The 25,250-nt window shown below is 44.5% G+C and overlaps 1 long non-coding RNA gene across 5 annotated transcripts in view; it reads left to right on the top strand.

The window, feature by feature from the left end:
- The window catches only part of LOC307185420, a 1,105,689-nt gene that overhangs the window by 200,378 nt on the left and 880,061 nt on the right, over nt 1-25,250 (top strand). For 3 of the 5 annotated variants that reach the window (XR_013828058.1, XR_013828059.1, XR_013828060.1), the window contains exon 1: nt 95-147. The exons of the other annotated variants lie outside the window; for them this stretch is intronic. This is a non-coding gene — a long non-coding RNA (uncharacterized lncRNA). Of the gene's footprint in view, nt 1-94; nt 148-25,250 lie in introns of those variants that run through there. 5 annotated transcript variants of the gene reach the window in all.

Below are 25,250 nucleotides of genomic sequence, written 5' to 3'. Positions count from 1 at the left end.
CAAGTTTACATTCCGTGTATTACTGATATCTTATGATGTTTCTTTTTCTGTGTGACTTATTTCAGTTAGAATCATCATACCTGAATCCACTCATTGTGATGCTAAGGGCCTGATGACATAGATTTCATTGCAGAGTGATATTGCTTTGTAAGTAAATACCACAACTTCTTTATCCATTTTTCACTTTCTGCGATGTTGAACTTGTACTGTAAACGAGGTTCTTGTAAACAGAGGCGTCCCAAACTTTGGGGTGGCTGTGTCTTTTTGATTTTAATTTCCCTAAGCTATAGGACCATAAGTGGCAGTGCCCTAGGCTCTGTTGCTTTGTTTTTTAGATGTTTCAGGAAACACCATACACTTCTCCCGAGTGTCTGTTGGCAATTTACATCCCGCCCATCAGCATAACAAGGCTCCCAGTTCTCCATGGCCTGTCCTGCCTTTCTGGATTTTACACTTTTTTCAGATGGCCCTTTTGACCGGGGGGAAGTGAGACTTCATTGTAGTGCAGATTTCCTTTGCAAGCTTGCTTGGTTGGCCAAAAAGGGCGTATGCGTTTTTTCCTGAATATATTCAGGAAAAAACGCATACGCCCTTTTTGGCCAAGTGCATCATTGTGGACGTTCTGCCTCTTTTCCTATGCTTTCAATGCAATTCCAGTCTACCTCCTGAAATCGGTTTCCTGCAATTCTGCCCCGATTTCAAGTCCTCTTGGCAGCCTTACTTCAGTCTATTTTTGGACGATAGCTGTCATTTATAACTCTGCAGGTTTGTGAATTACAGTGCCCCTGAGCTCCTTTCTTCAACTCGCTTTCTTTTGACCTGGCCGCAACACTGTAGGATGGCTTCAGGCCCTAATCTGGTTCCGGTACGGCACGCTGAGCCTTTGGTTATTTCCTCTTCCTGGTGGGAAATGAGAGTTAAATTTGCCGGTCCAGACACCTCCAGCTAGTCTCTCATTGGTTCTCGCTATTCCTGTTCATCTTCCGCAGAAATTGCAAACTGGGCCAAACAGGAGGTTAAAGGCGCTGACTCTCCAAGTGGGGAGAGTGTTAGTAAAGCGTCTGGAATGTTGCACCCGAGTACCAGGGGAGGAAAACTGAGACATATTTGAACACGTCTCCCGTTCACATGGTTGATCATACTCTGGGTTCCACATGCATGTTTTAGCTGAAGGAAGAATACCTTAAACCTGGAGAGTTGAGACCCGTGGAATGGGTGCCATGCAATATGACTTCAAAGGGTCTTCATTTGCTCACCGAACCTCTCCAATCCTATCACTGCTGCATTTATGCCCCTGTACACATGCTTGATTCTCTTTTGGAGACATAGCAATCCATAGGTTTTAAGATACTTACTAGTCAGGTACATTCTTAGGCGTTTAATATGGGGTGTTGAGTCCATTTCGTTGAGCAAGGAGTAGCTCTTGTCTATTCCATATTTGGCTTAAGGAACTTTATCTGTGCTCATTTCAATCTCTGGTTTTATGCAGCACCCCAACTCACCTTTCCCCTTAAGCAAGCATAAGTTAGTTTTCTAAATTTGAGACCCTGTTCTGTTCTGTAATTCAGTTCCTGTGTAGCCAAGTTTACATTCCGTGTATTACTGATATCTTATGATGTTTCTTTTTCTGTGTGACTTACTTCAGTTAGAATCATCATACCTGAATCCACTCATTGTGATGCTAAGGGCCTGATGACATAGATTTCATTGCTGAGTGATATTGCTTTGTAAGTAAATACCTCATCTTCTTTATGCATTTTTCACTTTCTGCGATGTTGAACTTGTACTGTAAACGAGGTTCTTGTAAACAGAGGCGTCCCAAACTTTGGGGTGGCTGTGTCTTTTTGATTTTAATTTCCCTAAGCTATAGGACCATAAGTGGAAGTGCCCTAGGCTCTGTTGCTTTGTTTTTTAGATGTTTCAGGAAACACCATACACTTCTCCCGAGTGGTTGTTGGCAATTTACATCCCGCCCATCACCATAACAAGGCTCCCAGTTCTCCATGGCCTGTCCTGCCTTTCTGGATTTTACACTTTTTTCAGATGGCCCTTTTGACCGGGGGGAAGTGAGACTTCATTGTAGTGCAGATTTCCTTTGCAAGCTTGCTTGGTTGGCCAAAAAGGGCGTATGCGTTTTTTCCTGAATATATTCAGGAAAAAACGTATACGCCCTTTTTGGCCAAGTGCATCATTGTGGACGTTGTGCCTCTTTTCCTATGCTTTCAATGCAATTCCAGTCTACCTCCTGAAATCGGTTTCCTGCAATTCTGCCCCGCTTTCAAGTCCTCTTGGCAGCCTTACTTCAGTCTATTTTTGGACGATAGCTGTCATTTATAACTCTGCAGGTTTGTGAATTACAGTGCCCCTGAGCTCCTTTCTTCAACTTGCTTTCTTGTGACCTGGCCGCAACACCGCAGGATGGCTTCAGGCCCTAATCTGGTTCCGGCATGGCACGCTGAGCCTTTGGTTATTTCCTCTTCCTGGTGGGAAATGAGAGTTAAATTTGCCCGTCCAGACACCTCCAGCTAGTCTCTCATTGGTTCTCGCTATTCCTGTTCATCTTCCGCAGAAATTGCAAACTGGGCCAAACAGGAGGTTAAAGGGACTGACTCTCCAAGTGGGGAGAGTGTTAGTAAAGCGTCTGGAATGTTGCACCCGAGTACCAGGGGAGGAAAACTGAGACATATTTGAACACGTCTCCCGTTCACATGGTTGATCATACTCTGGGTTCCACATGCATGTTTTAGCTGAAGGAAGAATACCTTAAACCTGGAGAGTTGAGACCCGTGGAATGGGTGCCATGCAATATGACTTCAAAGGGTCTTCATTTGCTCACCGAACCTCTCCAATCCTATCACTGCTGCGTTTATGCCCCTGTACACACGCTTGATTCTCCTTTGGAGACATAGCAATCCATAGGTTTTAAGATACTTACTAGTCAGGTACATTCTTAGGCGTTTAATATGGGGTGTTGAGTCCATTTCGTTGAGCAAGGAGTAGCTCTTGTCTATTCCATATTTGGCTTAAGGAACTTTATCTGTGCTCATTTCAATCTCTGGTTTTATGCAGCACCCCAACTCACCTTTCCCCTTAAGCAAGCATAAGTTGGTTTTCTAAATTTGAGACCCTGTTCTGTTTTGGAATGCAGTTCCTGTGTAGCCAAGTTTACATTCCGTGTATTAGTGATATCTTATGATGTTTCTTTTTCTGTGTGACTTATTTCAGTTAGAATCATCGTACCTGAATCCACTCATTATGCTGCTACGGGCCTGATGACATAGATTTCATTGCTGAGTGATACTGCATTGTACGTAAGTACCACAAGTTCTTTATCCATTTTTCAATTTCTGTGATATTGAACTTGTACGGTAAACGAGGTTCTTGTAAACGGAGGCGTCCCAAATTTTGGGGTGGCTGTGTCTTTTTGATTTTAATTTCCCTAAGCTATAGGACCATAAGTGGAAGTGCCCTAGGCTCTGTTGCTTTGTTTTTTAGATGTTTCAGGAAACACCATACACTTCTCCCGAGTGGTTGTTGGCAATTTACATCCCGCCCATCAGCATAACAAGGCTCCCAGTTCTCCATGGCCTGTCCTGCCTTTCTGGATTTTACACTTTTTTCAGATGGCCCTTTTGACTTGGGGGAAGTGAGACTTCATTGTAGTGCAGATTTCCTTTGCAAGCTTGCTTGGTTGGCCAAAAAGGGCGTATGCGTTTTTTCCTGAATATATTCAGGAAAAAACGCATACGCCCTTTTTGGCCAAGTGCATCATTGTGGACGTTCTGCCTCTTTTCCTATGCTTTCAGTGCAATTCCAGTCTACCTCCTGAAATCGGTTTCCTGCAATTCTGCCCCGCTTTCAAGTCCTCTTGGCAGCCTTACTTCAGTCTATTTTTGGACGATAGCTGTCATTTATAACTCTGCAGGTTTGTGAATTACAGTGCCCCTGAGCTCCTTTCTTCAACTTGCTTTCTTGTGACCTGGCCGCAACACCGCAGGATGGCTTCAGGCCCTAATCTGGTTCCGGCACGGCACGCTGAGCCTTTGGTTATTTCCTCTTCCTGGTGGGAAATAAGAGTTAAATTTGCCCGTCCAGACACCTCCAGCTAGTCTCTCATTGGTTCTCGCTATTCCTGTTCATCTTCCGCAGAAATTGCAAACTGGGCCAAACAGGAGGTTAAAGGCGCTGACTCTCCAAGTGGGGAGAGTGTTAGTAAAGCATCTGGAATGTTGCACCCGAGTACCAGGGGAGGAAAACTGAGACATATTTGAACACGTCTCCCGTTCACATGGTTGATCATACTTGGGTTCCACATGCATGTTTTAGCTGAAGGAAGAATACCTTAAACCTGGAGAGTTAAGACCCGTGTAATGGGTACCATGCAATATGACTTCAAAGGGTCTTCATTTGCTCACCGAACCTCTCCAATCCTATCACTGCTGCGTTTATGCCCCTGTACACATGCTTGATTCTCTTTCGGAGACATAGCAATCCATAGGTTTTAAGATACTTACTAGTCAGGTACATTCTTAGGCGTTTAATATGCGATGTTGAGTCCATTTCGTTGAGCAAGGAGTAGCTCTTGTCTATTCCATATTTGACTTAAGGAAATTTATCTGTGCTCATTTCAATCTCTGGTTTTATGCAGCACCCCAACTCACCTTTACCCTTAAGCAAGCATAAGTTGGTTTTCTAAATTTGAGACCCTGTTCTGTTCTGTAATTCAGTTCCTGTGTAGCCAAGTTTACATTCCGTGTATTACTGATATCTTATGATGTTTCTTTTTCTGTGTGACTTACTTCAGTTAGAATCATCATACCTGAATCCACTCATTGTGCTCCTAAGGGCCTGATGACACAGATTTCATTGCTGAGTGATATTGCTTTGTAAGTAAATACCACAACTTCTTTATCCATTTTTCACTTTCTGCGATGTTGAACTTGTACTGTAAACGAGGTTCTTGTAAACAGAGGCGTCCCAAACTTTGGGGTGGCTGTGTCTTTTTGATTTTAATTTCCCTAAGCTATAGGACCATAAGTGGCAGTGCCCTAGGCTCTGTTGCTTTGTTTTTTAGATGTTTCAGGAAACACCATACACTTCTCCCGAGTGGTTGTTGGCAATTTACATCCCGCCCATCAGCATAACAAGGCTCCCAGTTCTCCATGGCCTGTCCTGCCTTTCTGGATTTTACACTTTTTTCAGATGGCCCTTTTGACCGGGGGGAAGTGAGACTTCATTGTAGTGCAGATTTCCTTTGCAAGCTTGCTTGGTTGGCCAAAAAGGGCGTATGCGTTTTTTCCTGAAGATATTCAGGAAAAAACGCATACGCCCTTTTTGGCCAAGTGCATCATTGTGGACGTTCTGCCTCTTTTCCTATGCTTTCAGTGCAATTCCAGTCTACCTCCTGAAATCGGTTTCCTGCAATTCTGCCCCGCTTTCAAGTCCTCTTGGCAGCCTTACTTCAGTCTATTTTTGGACGATAGCTGTCATTTATAACTCTGCAGGTTTGTGAATTACAGTGCCCCTGAGCTCCTTTCTTCAACTTGCTTTCTTGTGACCTGGCCGCAACACCGCAGGATGGCTTCAGGCCCTAATCTGGTTCCGGTACGGCACGCTGAGCCTTTGGTTATTTCCTCTTCCTGGTGGGAAATGAGAGTTAAATTTGCCCGTCCAGACACCTCCAGCTAGCCTCTCATTGGTTCTCGCTATTCCTGTTCATCTTCCGCAGAAATTGCAAACTGGGCCAAACAGGAGGTTAAAGGCGCTGACTCTCCAAGTGGGGAGAGTGTTAGTAAAGCGTCTGGAATGTTGCACCCGAGTACCAGGGGAGGAAAACTGAGACATATTTGAACACGTCTCCTGATCACATGGTTGATCATACTTGGGTTCCACATGCATGTTTTAGCTGAAGGAAGAATACCTTAAACCTGGAGAGTTGAGACCCGTGTAATGGGTACCATGCAATATGACTTCAAAGGGTCTTCATTTGCTCACCGAACCTCTCCAATCCTATCACTGCTGCGTTTATGCCCCTGTACACATGCTTGATTCTCTTTTGGAGACATAGCAATCCATAGGTTTTACGATACTTACTAGTCAGGTACATTCTTAGGCGTTTAATATGCGGTGTTGAGTCCATTTCGTTGAGCAAGGAGTAGCTCTTGTCTATTCCATATTTGACTTAAGGAACTTTATCTGTGCTCATTTCAATCTCTGGTTTTATGCAGCACCCCAACTCACCTTTACCCTTAAGCAAGCATAAGTTGGTTTTCTAAATTTGAGACCCTGTTCTGTTCTGTAATTCAGTTCCTGTGTAGCCAAGTTTACATTCCATGTATTACTGATATCTTATGATGTTTCTTTTTCTGTGTGACTTATTTCATTTAGAATCATCATACCTGAATCCACTCATTGTGATGCTAAGGGCCTGATGACATAGATTTCATTGCTGAGTGATATTGCTTTGTAAGTAAATACCACAACTTCTTTATCCATTTTTCACTTTCTGCGATGTTGAACTTGTACTGTAAACGAGGTTCTTGTAAACAGAGGCGTCCCAAACTTTGGGGTGGCTGTTTCTTTTTGATTTTAATTTCCCTAAGCTATAGGACCATAAGTGGCAGTGCCCTAGGCTCTGTTGCTTTGTTTTTTAGATGTTTCAGGAAACACCATACACTTCTCCCGAGTGGTTGTTGGCAATTTACATCCCGCCCATCAGCATAACAAGGCTCCCAGTTCTCCATGGCCTGTCCTGCCTTTCTGGATTTTACACTTTTTTCAGATGGCCCTTTTGACCAGGGGGAAGTGAGACTTCATTGTAGTGCAGATTTCCTTTGCAAGCTTGCTTGGTTGGCCAAAAAGGGCGTATGCGTTTTTTCCTGAATATATTCAGGAAAAAACGCATACGCCCTTTTTGGCCAAGTGCATCATTGTGGACGTTCTGCCTCTTTTCCTATGCTTTCAATGCAATTCCAGTCTACCTCCTGAAATCGGTTTCCTGCAATTCTGCCCCGCTTTCAAGTCCTCTTGGCAGCCTTACTTCAGTCTATTTTTGGACGATAGCTGTCATTTATAACTCTGCAGGTTTGTGAATTACAGTGCCCCTGAGCTCCTTTCTTCAACTCGCTTTCTTGTGACCTGCCCGCAACACCGCAGGATGGCTTCAGGCCCTAATCTGGTTCCGGTACGATACGCTGAGCCTTTGGTTATTTCCTCTTCCTGGTGGGAAATGAGAGTTAAATTTGCCCGTCCAGACACCTCCAGCTAGCCTCTCATTGGTTCTCGCTATTCCTGTACATCTTCCGCAGAAATTGCAAACTGGGCCAAACAGGAGGTTAAAGGCGCTGACTCTCCAATTGGGGAGAGTGTTAGTAAAGCGTCTGGAATGTTGCACCTGAGTACCAGGGGAGGAAAACTGAGACATATTTGAACACGTCTCCCGTTCACATGGTTGATCATACTTGGGTTCCACATGCATGTTTTAGCTGAAGGAAGAATACCTTAAACCTGGAGAGTTAAGACCCGTGTAATGGGTACCATGCAATATGATTTCCAAGGGTCTTCATTTGCTCACCGAACCTCTCCAATCCTATCACTGCTGCGTTTATGCCCCTGTACACATGCTTGATTCTCTTTCGGAGACATAGCAATCCATAGGTTTTAAGATAATTACTAGTCAGGTACATTCTTAGGCGTTTAATATGCGGTGTTGAGTCCATTTCGTTGAGCAAGGAGTAGCTCTTGTCTATTCCATATTTGACTTAAGGAACTTTATCTGTGCTCATTTCAATCTCTGGTTTTATGCAGCACCCCAACTCACCTTTACCCTTAAGCAAGCATAAGTTGGTTTTCTAAATTTGAGACACTGTTCTGTTCTGTAATTCAGTTCCTGTGTAGCCAAGTTTACATTCCGTGTATTACTGATATCTTATGATGTTTCTTTTTCTGTGTGACTTACTTCAGTTAGAATCATCATACCTGAATCCACTCATTGTGCTGCTAAGGGCCTGATGACACAGATTTCATTGCTGAGTGATATTGCTTTGTAAGTAAATACCACAACTTCTTTATCCATTTTTCACTTTCTGCGATGTTGAACTTGTACTGTAAACGAGGTTCTTGTAAACAGAGGCGTCCCAAACTTTGGGGTGGCTGTGTCTTTTTGATTTTAATTTCCCTAAGCTATAGGACCATAAGTGGCAGTGCCCTAGGCTCTGTTGCTTTGTTTTTTAGATGTTTCAGGAAACACCATACACTTCTCCCGAGTGGTTGTTGGCAATTTACATCCCGCCCATCAGCATAACAAGGCTCCCAGTTCTCCATGGCCTGTCCTGCCTTTCTGGATTTTACACTTTTTTCAGATGGCCCTTTTGACCAGGGGGAAGTGAGACTTCATTGTAGTGCAGATTTCCTTTGCAAGCTTGCTTGGTTGGCCAAAAAGGGCGTATGCGTTTTTTCCTGAATATATTCAGGAAAAAACGCATACGCCCTTTTTGGCCAAGTGCATCATTGTGGACGTTCTGCCTCTTTTCCTATGCTTTCAATGCAATTCCAGTCTACCTCCTGAAATCGGTTTCCTGCAATTCTGCCCCGCTTTCAAGTCCTCTTGGCAGCCTTACTTCAGTCTATTTTTGGACGATAGCTGTCATTTATAACTCTGCAGGTTTGTGAATTACAGTGCCCCTGAGCTCCTTTCTTCAACTCGCTTTCTTGTGAGCTGGCCGCAACACCGCAGGATGGCTTCAGGCCCTAATCTGGTTCCGGTACGATACGCTGAGCCTTTGGTTATTTCCTCTTCCTGGTGGGAAATGAGAGTTAAATTTGCCCGTCCAGACACCTCCAGCTAGCCTCTCATTGGTTCTCGCTATTCCTGTTCATCTTCCGCAGAAATTGCAAACTGGGCCAAACAGGAGGTTAAAGGCGCTGACTCTCCAAGTGGGGAGAGTGTTAGTAAAGCGTCTGGAATGTTGCACCTGAGTACCAGGGGAGGAAAACTGAGACATATTTGAACACGTCTCCCGTTCACATGGTTGATCATACTTGGGTTCCACATGCATGTTTTAGCTGAAGGAAGAATACCTTAAACCTGGAGAGTTAAGACCCGTGTAATGGGTACCATGCAATATGACTTCCAAGGGTCTTCATTTTCTCACCGAACCTCTCCAATCCTATCACTGCTGCGTTTATGCCCCTGTACACATGCTTGATTCTCTTTCGGAGACATAGCAATCCATAGGTTTTAAGATACTTACTAGTCAGGTACATTCTTAGGCGTTTAATATGGGGTGTTGAGTCCATTTCGTTGAGCAAGGAGTAGCTCTTGTCTATTCCATATTTGGCTTAAGGAACTTTATCTGTGCTCATTTCAATCTCTGGTTTTATGCAGCACCCCAACTCACCTTTAACCTTAAGCAAGAATAAGTTGGTTTTCTAAATTTGAGACCCTGTTCTGTTCTGTAATTCAGTTCCTGTGTAGCCAAGTTTACATTCCGTGTATTACTGATATCTTATGATGTTTCTTTTTCTGTGTGACTTATTTCAGTTAGAATCATCATACCTGAATCCACGCATTGTGCTGCTAAGGGCCTGATGACACAGATTTCATTGCTGAGTGATATTGCTTTGTAAGTAAATACCACAACTTCTTTATCCATTTTTCACGTTCTGCGATGTTGAACTTGTACTGTAAACGAGGTTCTTGTAAACAGAGCCGTTCCAAACTTTGGGGTGGCTGTGTCTCTTTGATTTTAATTTCCCTAAGCTATAGGACCATAAGTGGAAGTGCCCTAGGCTCTGTTGCTTTGTTTTTTAGATGTTTCAGGAAACACCATACACTTCTCCCAAGTGGTTGTTGGCAATTTACATCCCGCCCATCAGCATAACAAGGCTCCCAGTTCTCCATGGCCTGTCCTGCCTTTCTGGATTTTACACTTTTTTCAGATGGCCCTTTTGACCGGGGGGAAGTGAGACTTCATTGTAGTGCAGATTTCCTTTGCAAGCTTGCTTGGTTGGCCAAAAAGGGCGTATGCGTTTTTTCCTGAAGATATTCAGGAAAAAACGCATACGCCCTTTTTGGCCAAGTGCATCATTGTGGACGTTCTGCCTCTTTTCCTATGCTTTCAATGCAATTCCAGTCTACCTCCTGAAATCGGTTTCCTGCAATTCTGCCACGCTTTCAAGTCCTCTTGGCAGCCTTACTTCAGTCTATTTTTGGACGATAGCTGTCATTTATAACTCTGCAGGTTTGTGAATTACAGTGCCCCTGAGCTCCTTTCTTCAACTCGCTTTCTTTTGAGCTGGCCGCAACACCGCAGGATGGCTTCAGGCCCTATTCTGGTTCTGGTACGGCACGCTGAGCCTTTGGTTATTTCCTCTTCCTGGTGGGAAATGAGAGTTAAATTTGCCCGTCCAGACACCTCCAGCTAGCCTCTCATTGGTTCTCACTATTCCTGTTCATCTTCCGCAGAAATTGCAAACTGGGCCAAACAGGAGGTTAAAGGCGCTGACTCTCCAAGTGGGGAGAGTGTTAGTAAAGCGTCTGGAATGTTGCACCCGAGTACCAGGGGAGGAAAACTGAGACATATTTGAAACGTCTCCCGTTCACATGGTTGATCATACTTGGGTTCCACATGCATGTTTTAGCTGAAGGAAGAATACCTTAAACCTGGAGAGTTAAGACCCGTGTAATGGGTACCATGCAATATGACTTCAAAGGGTCTTCATTTGCTCACCGAACCTCTCCAATCCTATCACTGCTGCGTTTATGCCCCTGTACACATGCTTTATTCTCTTTCGGAGACATAGCAATCCATAGGTTTTAAGATACTTACTAGTCAGGTACATTCTTAGGCGTTTAATATGCGGTGTTGAGTCCATTTCGTTGAGCAAGGAGTAGCTCTTGTCTATTCCATATTTGACTTAAGGAACTTTATCTGTGCTCATTTCAATCTCTGGTTTTATGCAGCACCCCAACTCACCTTTACCCTTAAGCAAGCATAAGTTGGTTTTCTAAATTTGAGACCCTGTTCTGTTCTGTAATTCAGTTCCTGTGTAGCCAAGTTTACATTCCTTGTATTACTGATATCTTATGATGTTTCTTTTTCTGTGTGACTTACTTCAGTTAGAATCATCATACCTGAATCCACTCATTGTGCTGCTAAGGGCCTGATGACACAGATTTCATTGCTGAGTGATATTGCTTTGTAAGTAAATACCACAACTTCTTTATCCATTTTTCACTTTCTGCGATGTTGAACTTGTACTGTAAACGAGGTTCTTGTAAACAGAGCCGTTCCAAACTTTGGGGTGGCTGTGTCTCTTTGATTTTAATTTCCCTAAGCTATAGGACCATAAGTGGAAGTGCCCTAGGTTCTGTTGCTTTGTTTTTTAGATGTTTCAGGAAACACCATACACTTCTCCCGAGTGGTTGTTGGCAATTTACATCCCGCCCATCAGCATAACAAGGCTCCCAGTTCTCCATGGCCTGTCCTGCCTTTCTGGATTTTACACTTTTTTCAGATGGCCCTTTTGACCGGGGGGAAGTGAGACTTCATTGTAGTGCAGATTTCCTTTGCAAGCTTGCTTGGTTGGCCAAAAAGGGCGTATGTGTTTTTTCCTGAAGATATTCAGGAAAAAACGCATACGCCCTTTTTGGCCAAGTGCATCATTGTGGACGTTCTGCCTCTTTTCCTATGCTTTCAATGCAATTCCAGTCTACCTCCTGAAATCGGTTTCCTGCAATTCTGCCCCGCTTTCAAGTCCTCTTGGCAGCCTTACTTCAGTCTATTTTTGGACGATAGCTGTCATTTATAACTCTGCAGGTTTGTGAATTACAGTGCCCCTGAGCTCCTTTCTTCAACTCGCTTTCTTTTGAGCTGGCCGCAACACCGCAGGATGGCTTCAGGCCCTAATCTGGTTCCGGTACGGCACGCTGAGCCTTTGGTTATTTCCTCTTCCTGGTGGGAAATGAGAGTTAAATTTGCCCGTCCAGACACCTCCAGCTAGCCTCTCATTGGTTCTCGCTATTCCTGTTCATCTTCCACAGAAATTGCAAACTGGGCCAAACAGGAGGTTAAAGGCGCTGACTCTCCAAGTGGGGAGAGTGTTAGTAAAGCGTCTGGAATGTTGCACCCGAGTACCAGGGGAGGAAAACTGAGACATATTTGAACACGTCTCCCGATCACATGGTTGATCATACTCTAGGTTCCACATGCATGTTTTAGCTGAAGGAAGAATACCTTAAACCTGGAGAGTTGAGACCCGTGTAATGGGTACCATGCAATATGACTTCAAAGGGTCTTCATTTGCTCACCGAACCTCTCCAATCCTATCACTGCTGCGTTTATGCCCCTGTACACATGCTTGATTCTCTTCTGGAGACATAGCAATCCATAGGTTTTACGATACTTACTAGTCAGGTACATTCTTAGGCGTTTAATATGCGGTGTTGAGTCCATTTCGTTGAGCAAGGAGTAGCTCTTGTCTATTCCATATTTGGCTTAAGGAACTTTATCTGTGCTCATTTCAATCTCTGGTTTTATGCAGCACCCCAACTCACCTTTACCCTTAAGCAAGCATAAGTTGTTTTTCTAAATTTGAAACCCTGTTCTGTTCTGTAATTCAGTTCCTGTGTAGCCAAGTTTACATTCCGTGTATTACTGATATCTTATGATGTTTCTTTTTCTGTGTGACTTATTTCAGTTAGAATCATCATACCTGAATCCACTCATTGTGCTGCTAAGGGCCTGATGACACAGATTTCATTGCTGAGTGATATTGCTTTGTAAGTAAATACCACAACTTTTTTTATCCATTTTTCAGTTTCTGCGATGTTGAACTTGTACTGTAAACGAGGTTCTTGTAAACAGAGGCGTCCCAAACTTTCGGGTGGCTGTGTCTTTTTGATTTTAATTTCCCTAAGCTATAGGACCATAAGTGGAAGTGCCCTAGGCTATGTTGCTTTGTTTTTTAGATGTTTCAGGAAACACCATACACTTCTCCTGAGTGTCTGTTGGCAATTTACATCCCGCCCATCATCATAACAATGCTCCCAGTTCTCCATGGCCTGTCCTGCCTTTCTGGATTTTACACTTTTTACAGATGGCCCTTTTGACCGGGGGGGAAGTGAGACTTCATTGTAGTGCAGATTTCCTTTGCAAGCTTGCTTGGTTGGCCAAAAAGGGCGTATGCGTTTTTTCCTGAATATATTCATGTAAAAACTCATACGCCCTTTTTGGCCAAGTGCATCATTGTGGACGTTCTGCCTCTTTTCCTATGCTTTCAATGCAATTTCAGTCTACCTCCTGAAATCGGTTTCCTGCAATTCTGCCCCGCTTTCAAGTCCTCTTGGCAGCCTTACTTCAGTCTATTTTTGGACGATAGCTGTCATTTATAACTCTGCAGGTTTGTGAATTACAGTGCCCCTGAGCTCCTTTCTTCAACTCGCTTTCTTGTGAGCTGGCCGCAACACCGCAGGATGGCTTCAGGCCCTAATCTGGTTCCGGCACGGCACGCTGAGCCTTTGGTTAATTCCTCTTCCTGGTGGGAAATGAGAGTTAAATTTGCCCGTCCAGACACCTCCAGCTAGTCTCTCATTGGTTCTCGCTATTCCTGTTCATCTTCCGCAGAAATTGCAAACTGGGCCAAACAGGAGGTTAAAGGGACTGACTCTCCAAGTCGGGAGAGTGTTAGTAAAGCGTCTGGAATGTTGCACCCGAGTAGCAGGGTACGAAAACTGAGACATATTTGAACACGTCTCCCGATCACATGGTTGATCATACTCTGGGGTCCACATGCATGTTTTAGCTGAAGGAAGAATACCTTAAACCTGGGTAGTTGAAACCCGTGGCATGGGTACCATGCAATATGACTTCAAAGGGTCTTCATTTGCTCACCGAACCTCTCCAATCCTATCACTGCTGCGTTTATGCCCCTGTACACATGCTTGATTCTCTTTCGGAGACATAGCAATCCATAGGTTTTAAGATACTTACAAGTCAGGTACATTCTTAGGCGTTTAATATGCGGTGTTGAGTCCATTTCGTTGAGCAAGGAGTAGCTCTTGTCTATTCCATATTTGGCTTAAGGAACTTTATCTGTGCTCATTTCAATCTGTGGTTTTATGCAGCACCCCAACTCACCTTTACCCTTAAGCAAGCATAAGTTGTTTTTCTAACTTTGAGACCCTGTTCTGTTCTGTAATTCAGTTCCTGTGTAGCCAAGTTTACATTCCGTGTATTACTGATATCTTATGATGTTTCTTTTTCTGTGTGACTTATTTCAGTTAGAATCATCATACCTGAATCCACTCATTGTGCTGCTAAGGGCCTGATGACACAGATTTCATTGCTGAGTGATATTGCTTTGTAAGTAAATACCACAACTTCTTTATCCATTTTTCACTTTCTGCGATGTTGAACTTGTACTGTAAACGAGGTTCTTGTAAACAGAGGCGTCCCAAACTTTCGGGTGGCTGTGTCTTTTTGATTTTAATTTCCCTAAGCTATAGGACCATAAGTGGAAGTGCCCTAGGCTCTGTTGCTTTGTTTTTTAGATGTTTCAGGAAACACCATACACTTCTCCTGAGTGTCTGTTGGCAATTTACATCCCGCCCATCAGCATAACAAGGCTCCCAGTTCTCCATGGCCTGTCCTGCCTTTCTGGATTTTACACTTTTTTCAGATGGCCCTTTTGACCGGGGGGGAAGTGAGACTTCATTGTAGTGCAGATTTCCTTTGCAAGCTTGCTTGGTTGGCCAAAAAGGGCGTATGCGTTTTTTACTGAATATATTCAGGAAAAAACGCATACGCCCTTTTTGGCCAAGTGCATCATTGTGGACGTTCTGCCTCTTTTCCTATGCTTTCAGTGCAATTCCAGTCTACCTCCTGAAATCGGTTTCCTGCAATTCTGCCCCGCTTTCAAGTCCTCTTGGCAGCCTTACTTCAGTATATTTTTGGACGATAGCTGTCATTTATAACTCTGCAGGTTTGTGAATTACAGTGCCCCTGAGCTCCTTTCTTCAACTCGCTTTCTTGTGAGCTGGCCGCAACACCGCAGGATGGCTTCAGGCCCTAATCTGGTTCCAGCCCGGCATACTGAGCCTTTGGTTAATTCCTCTTCCTGGTGGGAAATGAGAGTTAAATTTGCCCGTCCAGACACCTCCAGCTAGCCTCTCATTGGTTCTCGCTATTCCTGTTCATCTTCCGCAGAAATTGCAAACTGGGCCAAACAGGAGGTTAAAGGGACTGACTCTCCAAGTCGGGAGAGTGTTAGTAAAGCGTCTGGAATGTTGCACCCGAGTACCAGGGGAGGAAAACTGAGACATATTTGAACACGTCTCCCGTTCACATGGTTGATCATACTCTGAGTTCCACATGCATGTTTTAGCTGAAGGAAGAATACCTTAAACCTGGAGAGTTGAGACCCGTGTAATGGGTACCATGCAATATGACTTCAAAGGGTCTTCATTTGCTCACCGAACCTCTCCAATCCTATCACTGCTGCGTTTATGCCCCTGTACACACGCTTGATTCTCTTTTGGAGACATAGCAATCCATAGGTTTTAAGATACTTACTAGTCAGGTACATTCTTAGGGGTTTAATATGGGGTTTTGAGTCCATTTCGTTGAGCAAGGAGTAGCTCTTGTCTATTCCATATTTGGCTTAAGGAACTTTATCTGTGCTCATTTCAATATCTGGTTTTATGCAGCACCCCAACTCACCTTTCCCCTTAAGCAAGCATAAGTTGGTTTTCTAAATTTGAGACCCTGTTCTGTTTTGGAATGCAGTTCCTGTGTAGCCAAGTTTACATTCCGTGTATTAGTGATATCTTATGATGTTTCTTTTTCTGTGTGACTTATTTCAGTTAGATTCATCGTACCTGAATCCACTCATTATGCTGCTACGGGCCTGATGACATAGATTTCATTGCTGAGTGATACTGCATTGTACGTAAGTACCACAAGTTCTTTATCCATTTTTCAATTTCTGTGATATTGAACTTGTACGGTAAACGAGGTTCTTGTAAATGGAGGCGTCCCAAACTTTGGGGTGGCTGTGTCTTTTTGATTTTAATTTCCCTAATCTATAGGACCATAAGTGGAAGTGCCCTAGGCTCTGTTGCTTTGTTTTTTAGATGTTTCAGGAAACACCATACACTTCTCCTGAGTGTCTGTTGGCAATTTACATCCCGCCCATCAGCATAACAATGCTCCCAGTTCTCCATGGCCTGTCCTGCCTTTCTGGATTTTACACTTTTTTCAGATGGCCCTTTTGACCAGGGGGCAGTGAGACTTCATTGTACTGCAGATTTCCTTTGCAAGTTTGCTTGGTTGGCCAAAAAGGGCGTATGCGTTTTTTCCTGAATATATTCAGGAAAAAACGCATACGCCCTTTTTGGCCAAGTGCATCATTGTGGACGTTCTGCCTCTTTTCCTATGCTTTCAATGCAATTCCAGTCTACCTCCTGAAATCGGTTTCCTGCAATTCTGCCTTGCTTTCAATGCCTCTTCATAGCCTTACCTCAATATATTTTTTAAAAATAGTTGGCCTTTATAACTCTGCAGGTTTTTGAATTGCAGTGGCCCTTAGCTCCATTTTTTAGCTCTTATTTTCGTGGTCTTGCCCCGTAACCACAGGATTCCTTGAAGCCCTATTTTTCTTCTGGGGCACCTTGCTGTGCCTTTGGTTAATTCTTCTTACTGATGTGATATTAGAGTGACATGTGCCCATTGAAACCGCTACAGCTAGTTTCTCACTGGTTCCCCCTATTCCCATTCATCCTCTGCACTAACTGCAGACTGTGCGATACCAGAACTTAAAGGCATTGACTCCATGTGGGGATGTTGTTAGTAAAGCGGCTGGAATGTCGATCCGGAGCCCCAGGAGAGGAAAAATGAGGTGCGTTTTAGAAACCTTTCCCGATCATATGGTATACCAGTCGCTGGGTTTCCCAAGCATGGTTTAGCTGTAGGAAGATTCCCTTCAACCTGGAGTGTTGGGACCCTTGGAATGAGTAGCATGAAGTATTGCATTAAACTTTCGGCAGTTGCTCACCAAAGCTCACCAATCCTGTCAGCCCCAAGTGTCCAGCCTTATGTCTTATCCAGCTGTGGGTTTATATGTGGTCAATCCAGGTTGCATCACAGCCCCTGAGCGAATTTTGTAAGAATTTTTCTCTCTTTCATTGTTTCAGCGTTTTGTTTTTAAAATTTATTTCTATAATGGGGTTTAGCTCATTTTCACTGCTGTGTTTGTGCCGCTCTGCACACACTTGATTCCCTTATGGAGATATATCAATACATGGGTTTTAAGATTCTTATTCCTCAGATATATTTCTCTGCGGTGTATAGGGTGTGTTGAGGCCTGTTCATTGAGCAAGGTGTAGATCTTGTCTAATACCTATTTGGTTTATTGAACGGTATCTGTGCTAATTTCAAACTCTGGTTTTATGCATCACCCCACCTCTCCTTTCCCCTTAAGCTGACATAAGTGTGTTTTCTAAATGTGAGACACTGTTCTGTTCTGTAATTCATTTCTTGTGCAGCCATATTTACCCTCCCTCTATAAGTGATATCTTATGATATGTTTCTTTTTCTGTTTGACTTATTTCAAGTAGTATTATCGGACCTAAATCCACTCTTTATCCTTCTACTAGCCTTATTACATTGATTTCATGGTGAAGAGATATTCCATTGTACATAAGTACCACATCTTCTTTATCCATTGTTCTCTTTCCTGGGATATTTAAGGTGTACTGAAGTTGAGGTTCTTGTAAACAGAGTAGCCCTAAACTGTGGTGTGCTTGTGTCTTGTTGATTTTTAGACTTCCCTAGATATACTCCCATGATTGGAAGTGTCCTATGCTCTGTAGCTCTGTTTTTTAGATGATTTAGGAACCACCATACACTTCTCCAGAGTGGCTCTCGGCAGTTCACACACTGCCCATCAGCGTATAAAGGCTCCCTGTTCTCCATGGCCTGTCCTGCATTTCTGGTTTTTACAATTTTTTAGGATGGCCCTTTTGACTGGTGGGAAGTGAGACTTCTTTGTTGTGCACATTTGCATTGCTTGCTTGCTTCGTTGCCCATAAAGTGCGTATGCGTTTTTTCCTGGATATAATCAGGAAAAAACGCATACGCCCTTTTGGGCCAACTGCATCATTGTCGAAATTCTGCCGCTTTTCATGTGCGTTAAAGACGAGTCCAATCTATCTCTTGAAATCTGTTTCTTGCAATTCTGTCTTGCATTCAGATCCTCTTCTTTGCCTTACCTCAACATATTTTTGGACGTTAGTTTTCATTTATAACTCTGCAGGTTTGTGAATTGCAGTGACCCTGAGCTCCATTTTTTAAGTTGCTCTTTTGTGAGCTGGCCTCAAACCCGCAGGATTGCTTCAGGCCCTATTTTGGCTCCGGCGAGGCAGGCTGAGCCTTTCTTTAATTCTTATTCTTAATGGGAAATTAGAGTGATATGTGCCCGTCCAAACCCCTACAACTCTTCTCTCATTGGTTCCCCCTCTTCCCGTTCATCCTCCTCACAATTTGCAAAATGTGTGAAACAGAAGTTTAAATGTGCTGATTCTCCAAGTGGGGAGATTCTAAGTAGCGTGGCTGGAATGGTGAACAGGAGCACCAGGAGAGGATAAATGAGGTGCATTTTAGACACATCTCCCGATCACATGGTGTACAGCCCTCTGGGCTTTCCATGCATGTTTTAGCTGTAGGAAGATCCCTTGAACCTGCAGATTTGGGACCCATTGAATGGGTACCAGGTAGTATTACTTTAAAGGGTGTGCATTTCCTCACCCAACCTCACATTTCTCTTAGCGCAAACAGTTTCCAGCCTTATGTCTCATCCTGCTGTGGGTCTAGATGTGTTCAATCCATGTTGCATCACCGTCCCTGAGGAAAAGTTGTAAGAGGTTTTCTCTGTCTCTCTGTCGTTTATTTTTTTCAATTTATTACTATATTGGTTACAGCTGATTTTCAAAGCTCTGTTTCTTGCTGCTGTACATCCACTTGATTCACGTACAGAGAGACATCAATAAATTCTTTTTCAGATTCTTACCAGTCATATATATTCTTTTCCGGTGACTTGAGTGTGCTGAGTGCAGTTCTTTTAGCTACCGTGTAGGCCTTGTTGATTATCAGTTTGGTATTTGGAATGGTATCTTTGCTAATTTCAACCTCCTGGATGATGCCTCACCCCTCCCCACCTTTCCCGTTTAGCAGCCTTATGCGTGTTTTCTACATATTTGACTATGTTTTTGTTTTGTAATTTATTTCATGTGTAGCCATTTTGGATTCCACCTTTAAGTGATATCTTATGATATGTGTCTTTTTCTTTTTGAATTCTGTCACTTAGAATGATCATACGTAACTCCTCCGGAGTTGTTACAACTGGCCATATTTCATTGATTTCCAGGCTGAATAATATTCCACTCTACCTAAGTACCACATCTCTATCCATTTTTTCCCTCCAGAGACATTTAAGTTATATCCTAGTCGAGGATCTTTTAAACAGAGAGGGGGTAAACATTGGGGTGCCTGTGTCCTCTCGATTTTTGTTTTTCCCAAGATATACGCCCATGAGTGCAAGTGCCCTATGCTCTGTAGCTCATTTTGTAGATGCTTTAGTAAACACAATACACTTCTCCAGAATGGCCGTTGGCAATATACATTTCCACTATAAGTCTCACAGGGCTCCCTCTTCTCGTTGCCCTGTCCTGCATTTCTGTTGTTTACGCTTTATGAGGATGGCTCTTCTGACTGATGCGAAGTGATATCTTTTGTGGTATTGACTTCCAGTGCCCACCTGTTTGGTTGGCTAAAAAAGTGTATGCCCTTTTCTTGAATATATACAGAAAAGAACGCATACACCCTTTTTGGCCAACTGCAATGTTGGCAATGTTCAGCTCCTTTTCTTGTGCTTAATGGCGAGTCCTTTCTACCTCCTCAAATCCCTTTCCTGCCATTCTCCCTTGCTTACAAGTCCTTTTCTCTGACTTTCCTCAAGACATTTTTCAGTGATGGATATTTTCAACTCTGCAGTTTTGTGAATTTTACTGCCCCTGAGTTCCATTGTTCAACTCGTGTTTATGGGAACTGGCCACAAAGCAGCGGGATTTCCTCAAGCCCTATACTGTTTCCATGGGCAACCCTAGCCTTTGGTCAATTCGTCTTCCTGATTGGAAATTAGAGTGACATGTGCCTGTCTGAACACCTAGGACTTGTCTCTCATTGTTCCTCATCCTTCCGCTTCATCCTCTGGACAAATTCCAAACTGTACGCAACAGGATGTTGACAGTGCTGACATCTCCAAGTGGGGAGACTGTTAGTAAAGATGCTGGAGGGGTGAACCCGAGCACCAGGAGATGAGGAGATGAGATGCCTTTTCCAAACTCTTCCCGATCAGACGGTATACCATCCTCTGGGTGTGACAGACATGTTTTAGCAGTAGGAAGAGTCCCATTCATGTAAGGAGAACACCAGGGCTTTTTCAAAATCAGTGTCTCCCCGAAACCCAAACTGGGGAATTTTTTAAGCTACGGCTACACATATGTTCATTAAGGGCCTTGGGAAGTAGGCAGAGTCCAAACTTTAGATGATTGAAGTCTTCAGGGTCAGAAGCACTCACCACCAGCTTCCCTTAGGCTACACTTTAACTGTCATTGATAGATGATGTCAATAAAAATATCTATTCTTTTTCAGATTATTTCCCCTTATAGGTTATTGCAAAATGTTGAGTGTAGTTCCCTGTGCTATACAGTAGTTCCTTGTTGATGATCTATTTTATACATAGCAGTGTGTATGTGTTAATTCCAAACTGTTAATTTATCCCTCCTCCCACCTTTCCCCTTTGGTAATAATAAATTATAAGATTTTATACTTCTCAGAAATGGGGGAGCTGAAAGAGAGGTATCATTTTCAATGGAAAAGCATTTAAAACAAGATTGAAGGTTTAACCAAGATTATTAGATGTACATCCTTGGAAAGAAATCACTTCGTTTCTCCAATATTGACCTGACAAATAAGACAAACCTTTTCACTGAACTTGCTTATAAAAAGTGATGGAAATATCAAATGGAAGTGTTAAAAACATCTTATTTTACCCGAGCCTTATACACTGTTCTATGTTAACTACAATTTGGCTCACACATCTGTTCATTGAGGTTACAATAGTCTCAATTTCTGTTACTGATCCTCCAGAGTGGACCCCAACAAGTGTCCCCCTGCCCAGTGTCATTGGGGCCAACAGATCGAGACTGAGTTTGGTTCACAAGCAAAGGAAACTTTATATTTTGATCAGAGAATGGAGAGGTGAGAGCATGCACTACCCCGTGGGCTGTGGGCTGGGCTGCTGTGTAGAGATCCTGTCAGAGTCAGTGGGAGGGAGGGAGGCGGCGGAGCTCTCGAGGGCCGGGTTGGCTGTAGCTCAGGCTCTATATTGTGGAGTCTGCACTGGGCCCCAGGAGCTGAGGTGTCGACCCAGCCATTCTGCACTAGGAAATCTGGTCTGAAGTGCCGGGTGTGGAACCTCTGCATGCGGGACCCTAGGAGCACGTGAAATTAGACAAAGCACAAAGGATAAAAAAGGTTAGACTTGACTTTATTGCCCAGATTCTATTTTTATCTCCCAGGGATTTTTAATGGGCTTTGCTGGGGACAAACCCCTCCTCTGCCTTTTGTCCCGTTCCTCATTCTTGGAGTGCTGAGGGTGCAGACCCTTCTTCTGTAACTGCTGAGTGCTGAGTTGGGAGCCCTCATACCCTGGGGCGAGGGTCAGAGCTTCTCCCCAGCAGCCTCCCGGTGACGTTGATTGTCCCCAGGACCCCTGCCTCCCTGCTCGTCCACCTGAGCACCAGCATTGGAAGTGTTATAGATTCTAATGACCTTTAAGGGTCCAGGAAAGAGATGTGCAGAGACGCTGTGGGGGCCGGTTTCACCCCGCCTCACATTTGTTCGGCCACCTTAGGCTGACCGTCTCTGCCAGCCTAGATGCTCTGACCAGTAGTCTGCGCTTTCTTCAATTAGGCCCCTGAATTAACGTACAAACAGCACCAGGTGTCAGAGCCCTGCCCGCTCAACTCCCAGACAGTCCAGGGTCAGTGGTGACCAAGGACCATGATGGCTACTGAGTCAACAGCCTTTTGAAGTAAACAGGAGTCCAGCCGGTCTTATTGGCCACCATCATCATGGTGTCTGTAGGCTTTTCTATGGTGACAGTGTGGTATACTGTTCCCCCGCCAAGATTATTAGCTCCCCTCTGGGTGCAGTAAGTCCTGCAAGCAGTAGTCTACTCTTTTGGGACACACTCTTGTTGTTTTATGAGAGAAACTCCAGGTCAAGTGATGTTCACACGAGTCGTCATGGTGCCCTGTTGCCCCCGGTTATCTCTCTGGATGTTGGAGTTGGAGGGCCTCCTCACTCGAGGTCGGTGTGCCCACGGAGCGAACCCTGCAACTTCAGGGCATGGTTGGTGGTTAGGATCACCACGTGGGGTCCTTTTCCCTTAGGAGGGAGGTGGCCTTTTGGGCTGCTGATTTCCAGGTTTTTAGATACCGCCAGTATCTTGGCCAGATGTGGCAGTGGGCCAAGCCCCTTAGTGACCGTAGTTTATCCTACCTGGATGGCATTCTTGCATTGTTCCATTTCAAGTGGTCCCAGTTTTTGCACTAATTCTCCAATGGCGATTCACCTTTCACCGGGAATGTAAAGGTCAAAGGGTTTAGCTAAATTAGGGAGTTCCAGGGCAAGGGTCTGAATTGACTGCTCTTTCCATTCTTGAAAGGCCACTTCTGGATTCTATTCAAAAGGATCATCATCTTTTCCTTTCAGTGTTTCATATAGAGGCCCAGCTAGTAGACTGTAGCTAGGGATCCAGAAGCAGCAAACCCTGGCCTCCCCAGGAACCCCTAAGCTGTCTTCTAGTTTTAGAAAGGGGTAAGGCTGAAAATGGTTTCTTCCCTTTCCTGGGATGGGCTTCTCTGACCTTCTGTGAGAATGAAGCCCAGGCAGGTCACCGCAGTCTGTGATATTTGAGCTTTTTCTTGGACAACTTCTATCCTTTATTGGCTTGGTAGTTCAGAGGCCTCCTTAGTAGGGCTGGTGATCAGAATGTCGTCTGCATATTGAAGGAGGGTTTCCTTTTCCAGAGGTAGAACTTTTAGGTCTTTAGCTAAGCTTTCCCCAAAGATGGTGTGGGAATTTTTGCACCCTTGGGGCCAGACGGCCCAGAAGTATTGTTTTAGTTGTATGTTGAGTCCTGCCACTCACAAGCCAAAATTTCTTGTGACTCTGGGACTAATGGAATACAAAAGAAGGCATCATTGAAGACTAATACAGAATACCATGTCCTGGTGGTTGGTAGAATGACCAGCAGGGTGTAGGAATTAGGAGCAACTGGAGGTATATCCTCGGTGGCTTCACTGACTGTCCTGACATCCTTTACCAGGTCCCCAGCAGCCCATGGGGCTCTCGTGGTCAGACCAATCCCAGAATATGGAGCTCACCTGGGCAGGTACCCCACCCCCACCCCAGCCCACGGGGCTCTCGTGGTCAGGCCCCTCCCAGGATACAGAGCTACCCTTGCAGGTACCGTGGCAGGGCTGGGCACACAGGAACCGTGCACATAGCCCTCATTGCAGAGCACCCCCAGCTCACCTGTCGCTCAGAGCTGACACAGAGCACCTCAGAGCAGGACTTGAACTAACAAACAGCAGCTGCGACAGGTCTGTGACCCTGGGCATCACTCCGTGAGGCCTCCCTCCACCTGGTCTTCCAGAGACTTCCACTGCACCCGGGGCACCAGGCCTCTGTCTCCAACCACCACCCACCCCTCCTCTCCCTGACTCCTGGGTTCCTCTCATTAGGAGAGGGTTTTCTTGAAGTTGTCTCCCACTCATGGGTCAGATAAAATGATTAGAAAACAAGCCAAAGCTGCAGCCCCTTGTCTATCCTGACTCTCAGGAGCCCACACCTGTTCCTTGGACCTGGCCGGTTCAGCAAGTTCCATTTTCTGCAACTGTGAGCCCCTGAGGGGTGATGATTGGCTGACCTGGGCAGCCTTACCGTGCCGGCCAGCCCTCCCCAGGTGTGCCTGGGTTGAGATCAATATAAATACCACTCCAGGCAGCAAGAGCCCCTGCAGCCGTGCCTGACGCCATTTTCTCTGCCCTGTCAGCAGTCTCGGGGCTGGGCTGGTGGGAGGGAGTGAGAGGCCACGGCTTTGTGGGTGGCCCAGTGTGAGTGGGGCTCTGCTGGACTTTCTGCAGCAGTTGCCAGGCTGCCACCTGCTAAAGAAGAGGATGTGTCACCCATACCTGCTGCTGGAATTTCTCCCTGGGCAGAGGTGAGGAAGGAAAAAAGCAGTGGGAGCAGGGACAGGACGGGTATCTCAGGCAGGGAAATGGATATCTTCCAGAAGAGCACCCAGGGCCAGGACCATCCTGGCTGGCCTGCAGGCACCAAGTCGGCCGGCATGCTGTCACTCGTGTGGCTCTATGGCCCTTCCTCTAGGCTTTCAAGTCCTTGTATATATTCAGGTGTTTTACCTGGGACGGGTGGGAATAGTTCAGCAGCAACTGGCCTGGGGCTCAGCTCACGTTTACTCACAGATGCCTCGGCACGGTGCCCCAGCTTTGCAATGAGGACGCTTGTTGCGTGGGGGCTGCTGGCTGAATGGGAGACGATTCCCCACCACTGACCAACTTCAGAATTGTTTACAACTGGAGCAAGTGCCCTGATACGGTTTTCCTCTGTGTAACTGGTGGGTTCTGTGTTTTTTTTCTCTTTTTCGTTTTTGGTTCAAGGTAGATTTTATTCCTCTTTTTTGTATTTACAGATATAAGCATGGAAATAATTTATTCATATAAATACATGTATGTGCAGGGAATAATTGTTTTTTCTGTTTTATTTTTTAAATTTTACTTCTTTTTAATTTTGAATTTTATTTTATATTTTTATACAGCAGGTTCTTATTGGTTATCTATTTTATACATATAAATGTATACATGCCAATCCCAGTCTCTCAACTCCTCCCACTACCACCCCCCCAACAGCTTTCCCCCCTTGTTGTCCATACGTTTGTTGTCTACATCTGTTGCTCTATTTATGTCTTGCAAAATGGTTAATCTGTACAGTTTTTCTAGGTTCCACATATATGCATGAATATACAAGATTTGTTTTTCTCTTTCTGACTTACTTCACTCTGTATGACAGTCTCTAGATCCATCGACGTCTCTACAAATGACC

This window comes from Stenella coeruleoalba, assembly GCF_951394435.1.
Source record: "Stenella coeruleoalba genome assembly, chromosome: 4".
In the NCBI taxonomy this organism is placed as follows: Eukaryota; Metazoa; Chordata; class Mammalia; order Artiodactyla; family Delphinidae; genus Stenella; species Stenella coeruleoalba.
The sequence above is the reverse complement of the archived record's forward strand: the minus strand, read 5'-3'. Positions and strand labels throughout refer to the sequence as shown.